Below are 8,779 nucleotides of genomic sequence, written 5' to 3'. Positions count from 1 at the left end.
ATAACTAGAAGTTTCACTTATTTTATTTTTTTTTTTTTTCTGGAGGAAGACTCTACCACTGAACCACATCAGAATCAGCCTTGGAAACAGGAAAACTTGGCAACTCTGCCTTCTTAGTGTTTTGCAGAAGGTTAGCTCTTGAAAATATTAGTGGTGCAGACTGTTTACATGCAAGCAGGATCTCTTTTAAGGAGTCAGCTGTTCTTGCAGCAGAGATGTGTTTGCCTCCATCACCACAAGCTGTGCTGGCCCTCCTCTGCCTCCCCTGGAAAGGGAAGCCATGGTGGCTCTGACATGGAGGAGCAACCCTGTGCAACGGCTGGGCATGTTTCACATACACAGAAACGACTCATTTTGGGGAGAAAAATACAAACGACACAACAGTTAAGCTAACTCTATGTTGATTGTTTTTCACCCATACCAAGTATTTTGCTGCTTTAGCTATAATTGTTGCCCACATTCAGATGTAATTGCTCATGATGCTTTGAGGTTCCAGTGAAAAATCTCACAGCTGGGTGAGGTTCAGCTTTCTCACCAAACTGGCATGACTGAGCTTGCATTGCTGAACTCATCAGAAACAATATCACTTGCTGCAACTCTCTTAAATTGGTTCAAAACATCTCTCCATCAATTCAATGCATTTGTCCACAATACATCCTATTGTTTTAAAATGACGTATTTTAGAATTCATTTGAATAAATGATACCATACACTTATAAAATTTCGTCAAGGTGTTCTGCTGTTAAAGAACTGAATATTTAGAACTGGTATAGCTTATTCAAAAAAGATAAGTTTATGTGAACCACCAACATATATCTGCCCAGTGCTGAGATAACTGATTCACTCACATCCGTATATATCTGAGGTACACTTTGATTTTGACTTTGTCATGTGACTATGTTCACAAGAAGATCAAGCAATGATACGAGAAAACCCATCTGGTACAATATTGGGGAGGGTGGGGGGTGTTTGTGTTTTCCACACACTGGAAAGGAGTGCTTAGAATTTTTGATCTGTATCACTGACACTGCAGCCACTTTTTTTTTTTCTTTCTTCTTCCTCATTTGGAAGAGGAAAGCGACACAAGTTTTGGTATGGAATTGTCCACTCCTTCTTGCTGGAAGTGCACTGGTATTCTCCTGAAGCCTCTTTCCAGCTTGTGAATACCACTCCCAAAATGGGGAGAGGTGCTGGCTACTGGGTGAGGTGAGGCACTCCTGTCTGCCCTGGGGCTCAGACGCCATTAGCTAAACACTCCCTGTTCAGGGAGCGACTGCTCATTAGTAAGGAAAGGAGATGAGAACAAACATTAGAAAGGCCTATGCTACTCCTCCTCTATTTTCCATTTTACTTTTTTTTTTTTTTTTCTTTCGTGGTGGGGGGTTGTCTTTTACATCTTTCCTCGTTGTTTTCATATCTCTGGTTATGTGAATCATGCCCCCTAGCTTATGCCAACGGATGTTTCTGAAAGTAATACTTATTTCTTTTCCATCACTGAAAACAATTTTTTTACAAACTGACTTGACAATGTAGATTTATTTTTCTATGGTTCCTTCTTCCTGCTTCCTAGTTATTTTTGTATTTTCATATTCTTTTCAGTCTTCTATCATTTTTTCATTATTTTTTTTTACTTCATCTTGCCCAATCTTGTTATCTTGTTTCCTCTTTGCATTTACTCTTCTTCTCTCCTCTCTAAATTTCTTTCCCATTTGTCAGTTCAGTTCTACCCTCCTGTTCCTCTTTTACACTTGTTATCCCTACTCTAATTCCTTAGGTATTTTCTGCATAACTTTCAGGCTGTGTCCTGTAAAGCTTGGTCAGCCTTTTAAGCCCTGGGGATTGGAAGGGAGAGGACTGGGAGGGGAGAAAATGAGGAAGGAGGCTGAATTAAACACACTGTTGTCCTACAGGAAAAAAAAAAAAAAAAAAAAAAAGCTATCTTTGCAAAGTCCGTAAACACAGTTTAACTGACTCACTGTATGCCATACTGAGTAGCAACCTCCTCTCCTATGATAATAAGAGCCTCAGAGGGATGGTGGTTCCCTGAAGAATGAAAACATGAAAGAGGACTTCCCCAAAGCCATTGGGTGGAGCACAAAGGATGTGGAAAGACTGGAGGGCTGGAGAGTAAAGATGAGCATAGATAAAAGTGAAGAATTCAAGCACCATGAATATCAATAATTGACTAAATTGACATTATAAACATTTTGGCCTCCATTGACCATCAACTGTTGAGGCTGGTGGAGTCCATCGTTTTGTTTCTGTGTCTGAATAAGTCCAATGCTATGAATTCTATAATAAATACCAGTTTCAAGATATTTAATGACATTTAAAAGTATTCATGAATTCATTTCACTGAGAGGTTAGAAAGAATTACTAATCTTTCTAAAGGTACTGACAACTAGATTTTAATTTCAGTTTCAGTATAGGTGCCTCAGCAGATTTTACTGAGATTGTTTTCATACAGAATACCCCTATCAGTATGCAAAACACAATAAAAACATGTATATTAGATGCACACTTCATGTAAGCTTAACTGAAAAAGGTCTTCTTTATTCTTAAATTTATGAGTTATAAACTTATTGGCTACAGATATGGGCTTAGTTATTGTAGATGGGTAAGTGAAAAAAACGTATTTCCTATATGTTGTATAAAAATATAACAGCAATGCTGGTAAGTCACTTTGGGGATGTCTACTTGTACATTTGAATGCTACAATATGTGCAATGAATTTGGCTTTTGTATTTGTCTTTCTTCCTTTTTAATTATTCTAATGTCAGTTGTTTGTGTAGTTCCATAAATCCAACTCCATATTACGTTACTCACTTTTTCTTTTCTTTTTCCCTCCATGCATTCTGATTAGCATACTTTCATCACAGCTCCTTATAATGGAAAATTATGAAAAATGTCTCCCTGTAAGCTGTTATTGATTATATAATGAGAAAGAAACATGCATGACAGGATTGTACTCTTCTGCAATGGTCTTTGTGTTTTTATTTACACTTCTAGAAAGTGAGCACAAAGACACAAAACAAGATCATAGGCTAATTTGCATTTAATTTACAGATATTTAAATTTCAATTACAAGTTCCAAGGAGTAGAGTCGGCCATGTAAGTAGGACTATTATGAGTTAAATATTTAATTTCCATTTCTGCATTGAACTGAAAATGGTGGTTTATGCTATAGTTTGAAACGTGAAGGAATAATTGTTTGGTCTATTGTACAGTTTAATTCTCTACACAAGAACTCAAGAACAAGCTTCAAGGTGAATAAGAACCCAGGAAGGTTTGTCTTGTAATGGAGAGCACATGCTATTAATACAGTTGTGCACTCTCATAATGCTGGTCTCTGTATGCACAGGTCAATGACAGGTACTATGCTGGCAGTATTATAAATAGTATATGATATTCTGATATAATGGGAACTCAGGTCTGCTTAATTTACACATAATGAGCTAACACTTTTATTCTGTGTAGTCAATGGAATAATACAACAAAGATAAAAGATTCTTAATGCCATTTGCTTATAGTAACACAAGAAGAAAATTATTTTTTTAAATAAGATGTTCATTTTTTGAATATCAGAAAAAAATAGAGATCAAATGAGAAAAAGGGCAAAAATACATAAAACCAAACTGACTATAAGAAAGGGTATGAATTAATTACACTGGAATATATTTCAGTTTGCGGCCATCTTCCATCTAAACTAATAAATATTAAATGTCTGCTGAAACTAGCATGCGTGTATGAACTTGTCTATGCTTACAAATGGAATAATTTAAACAGAACATGGCAAGGGAATTAGCAAAAATGAAAGAAACAACCACACCTATCCATTTAAAGCATGTAAAACTGAGTTACATTAAAGAGCAGCACTGAGTGAAAGAAAATTGTCTGTGCGTGTGTATAAGCTACTTAAGGTGGTGATATTAAATTAACATATCACCAACACAGGGTGGATGAGGTGGACCTGGTCAGCTTCCTCTCCCTGTTACAGACTAAGATTTGATCAACGCAGTGATTAAACAAGCACTTCATCTGTTAATCACTTTGTTATTGTAAGAGTTTTGACATTTCTTGTGAATGCAACCTATAATCTTCAGATTCTACAGGAAAAAATCCTTATGGTGTTAAACTGCTAGAACTACAAGATTTTAATGCTGGGTGAAGGCAGGACTATGACATTCTAAAAAATTACTTCTGGGGTTATAATTTTACCTAAATGGTACACAACACATTTTAGAAATCACAGAGTCTTTTGTGGAAATTTCTGTGGAGCTGGAAATTGATCTCAGCAGGAACTTAGTATATGTAGTGTCCACCACCTGTAAAATTATCAGCCAGGAACTGAGATTCCAAATCCAAAGTGTTGCCCTGGCAGTGCAAGGCTTGCTTGCTTGCTTATTTATTTATTTATTTATCTTCAAACGTATATTTGTAGTAGTTTTTTTTTTGTTTGTTTGTTTTTGTTTTTAGCATTATAAAGTAAATTGAGGGAAAAAATGACCATATGTAAGCAGTCTGGAGGTAATAGACAAGGTGAAATATATGAGCTTATTTAAAATCTCCTCCTACTCCTTATTAATAAGTAAATACTTATATTGCAATTTGAAAACACTTTTCAGTAGTATGACAATTCTATGTACATGCTAGCACATATTGTGAGGCTCTGGAGAGCTACCACACCAAAGAGAAAACCCCAACCATGTCCTGATAGAAATCAAAATCATCCTATTATCCCTTTTTCTCTGTGTCTTGACTTTGACTGGATGGGAACTTGTGTATGTGAACAGCCCTTTATATGTTCTTATGCTACATATTCCTCTGTTTGGGCAAGCAACAGGCCAAAACTGCAGGAATTACTGTGGACGCTCAAGCTCACTGATTAAATGCAGCCTTAAGCATTATCGATGCCTGTAGAATTGCACAAATTTTATTCAACAATATGGAGAATGTGTTGCTAAATATTACTAAAATTATGCCAAGCATAAAAATGTTTCTTCTTCAATTGCCACTAAAATTTTCATTCAAGGTTGGTTTCTTTTGTATAATGGTACACAGAAAGGTACAGGCAATCTCCACTCAATATTCAGATAACTTAATGCCAGAAAGAACTGTTACATCATCTGCTCTTTTGACTTTTTTATATCATAGTTTGTGTCTTCTACTATCAGTAGGCCCAGTAATTTGTGCTTAATTAATGCTTAAACATGCTTTGAAAAGTCTATGGTCTTGATTTAGGAGACTGTCTCCAAACATTTTTATTTTTTAATATGCTGATATTTATAAATCTTTCATAATGCAGAGTATCTGCCAGTTCTCAAATAATTATTGGAGCTTTTAAAGTGTTTTCATTAAAACGTGACCATAAGAATCAAGCACTTTGTTCTAATGCATCAATATTTTTTACAAAAGTAAATATATATATATATTTAATTGATTGTGTTTTCTTCACAGTTTCTGTATGTCTGAGGTTCAAATTAACTCTGCTATGTTGACTTGTTGCACTGGAAAATTCTGTTCACCTGCTTCTTCTAGTGTAATTCCTATACCAGGACATGAAAAAGGCCAAGGTACACAATAGTTTCTTTCCTATTCTTTCCTTTCTTTCTTTGGTCCTGTATTCAGCAATCACACATCCCTGAGACCAGAGGGAGTCTGAGGCCGCTGATACTCAGTGGAAGAGAATCAGGTTAGGGGACATTTAAATATTTAAACTGAACATGGACATATGCATGGGACCAAGTGCTGAGGGAGCTGGTTGATGTCACTGTGAAGCCACACTTGATTACCTTTAAAAAGTTGTGGCTATTGTGGGGGGTTCCTGAGGCCTGGAGGAAAGCAACTGTTACTCCTATCTTCAGGAAGGGCAAGAAGGAGGATCCAAGGAACTAGAAGCTGGTCAGACTAACCTTGATGCCTGGGAGGGTGACTGATCATATAATCCTGGAAGCCATTTCCAAACATATTAAGGACAAGAAGGTAACTGGGAGTAGTCAGCATGGATTCATGAAAGAGAAATCCTGCCTGACCAACCTGGTAGACTACTATGATGAAGTGACCAGCTCGTTGGACAAGGAAGGAAAACCAACCAACCAACCAACAAAAAAAAAACAGTGGATGTTGTTTGCTTTGACTTTAGTAAGGTTTTTGACACTGTTTCCCACAACGTCCTCAGACAAAATGATGAAGTATGGGCTAGCTAAGTGGACAGTGAGGTGGACGGAAAACTACCTGAACAGTTAGGCTTAAAGGGTTGCAACCAGCTGCGAAAAGTCCAGTTGGAAACCAGTACCTGGTGGAGTACCTCAGCTGACTACACTGAGTCTGATGCTCTTTAACATCTTGGTTACTTACCTGGTTGATGGAACAGAGCATACCTGCCACAATTTTGCAGATGACACAAAACTAGTAGGAGTGACTGATGCACTCTTAGAGGGTCATGCTGCCCTTAAAGGGGCATGGACAGGCTGGAGAAATGGGCCAAAGATCAAAGAGTCCAGCAAAGGGCCACAAAGTTGATTAAGGGCTAGGAGCATCTGACATGCAATCAGAGGTTGAGAGATATGTGACTTCAGCCTGAAGAATTCCCAGGTGGGATCTTATCAATGTGTGTAAATAACTGATGTCAGGAAGAAAGACAGTGAAGCTAGGCCAAGCTAGCTCTGTGATATCCACTTACAGGATAAAACACAATGAACGGAAACTGAAACACAGGAGTTTCTTACTTAAACTTAATTTTATTTATTTATTTATTTATTTATTTATTTATTTTTGCTCTGGGGGTAGTCAAACACTGGAACAGGTTGTCCAGAAAGGTTGTGGAGTCTCCATCCTTGGGGATATTCAAATCCAACTGGACACAATCCTGAGCAACATGCTCTAGGTATGAATACTCTGAATATAAACTGAAAACTCTGAATATAGGGGTTGGATCAGATGATCCCTAGAGGTGCCTTTCAACTTCAGCCGTTCTGTGATTTTTTTCTATAAATCATCACTTGACAAGAAATAGTATGACATCACAAGTGCATTGAAACATATTTTTTCAAGAAATGGGCACCTTCTATTTTCATGTAATTTATTTTCTCCTTCACATACGGTTTTGATATGGTTCACATTAAAGAAAACTTTAAGTCTTCAGGGGTAATTTACCTAGAATTCCAGAACCATAGAATATCCTAAGTTGGAAGTGACCCACAAGGACCATTGAGTCCAAATCCTGACTCTGCACAGAACCACCCCAAAATCAGATGACATGTCTGGGAGCGTTGTCCAAATGCTTCTTGAACTCCATCAGGCTCGGTGCCGTGACCACTGCCCTGGGGAGCCTGTCCCAGTGCCCAACCACCCTCTGGGTACAGAACCTTTCCCTAACACCCAGCCTGACCCTCCCTTGTCCCAGCTCCATGCTGTTCCCTTGGGTCCTGTCCGTGTTACCAGAGAGAAGAGAGAAAGGCTCTTCCCCTGGCCCTTACTAGCGGTCAATTCCCTTCACAACAGAAAAGGCTGTTTTCTACTAATTTGAAGATGGTATTCCAGCCCCACATGAAATTGTCACAGAAATGCATGGAGTAGTGCAAAAATGTAAATATTAGATCATATTAGGGTCAGAGTAAATAATAGGGCAGCAATAAATACAATGATGAAGTAGTTAAACATTAAAAGAGCTTCAAAGCTGGATAAAATATACTTTCATTTAAAGTGACAGGAAGAGTAAAAGCAATGCTACTAAAAAGCAAATTTGGAAGTAAAAGTTTTTTGTTTTTGTTTTTGTTTTTGTTTTCTTTTTTCCAAAGCAGGAGACATAATGACCTGGTTTCATCATATCTAATTTAGGACAATAAGCTGAGACTGCTAGGAAAGGCTAGTAGTAATTGGGAGCAAAGAAATGCATCCCACAAAGGTGAATCCCCTCACCACTAAACCCTTCTGCAGGAAGAAACTTGTGACACTGTGTTCAGGTCTTAATGAGACCTCAGTATCTATAATGTAGAAGAAAGTCTCTTGGCTTCATCACCTGTGTGTGATGAGATAGAGTTGAGATACATGAGTTACTCAGGGAGCCATGTCAAAGGGAAGAGGAAAGGCCTATGCGGATTCTGGGGCTGGAATAACTCAGTGACTGTCCAGGCTGTGAAGCCGGGGAGAGGCCTGGGACAGGACGTGGAAGATTCAGGAGGCTGTAGAAAGTGTCAGAGAGGCCCAGAACCTTATTTTTCTCTTCCATTATTTTTCCTTGAAAATTTTTCATTTATCAGATGATTGGATTAAAAATCCGGAACACCCTTTCTCATATCCTCCCATATGGAGTTATATATGGGGGGGACAGATACGCAGTGTTGAACAGTCACTCATTTCCTCTGCTCCTTACAAAGGCTGTTTTACACTGTCCCAGAAGTTTTTCACCCTAAATACCTGCTTATTTTGCTCTTTCTTAAAGCCAGCTGCCCAGTAATTATTTGTAAAACTTAGAAACATATGCAATTAAAAAAAAATAATAGGATAAAAAATATCATACATATACTTCTGTGTGTAACAAAATTTGGTAATAGATTTAGATGTCCTAAACACCAATGAAGTCACCCATATGACTGCATGGACGCCAGAACATTACACGGCATTCCCTGCAAGCTATGCAGCAGATTACATTTTTATGTACATCACTAAGAATGTATATAGGTTTCAAGACTCCATTTGATTGACTCTGAATACTTTTGGCACACATAGATGACATTGCAACAATTCTAGATGCCCACAGAACAGTAATACCATGAGA

Source organism: Cygnus atratus, chromosome 2, assembly GCF_013377495.2.
Source record: "Cygnus atratus isolate AKBS03 ecotype Queensland, Australia chromosome 2, CAtr_DNAZoo_HiC_assembly, whole genome shotgun sequence".
Classification (NCBI taxonomy): domain Eukaryota; kingdom Metazoa; phylum Chordata; class Aves; order Anseriformes; family Anatidae; genus Cygnus; species Cygnus atratus.
Note: the sequence above shows the minus strand (reverse complement) of the source record.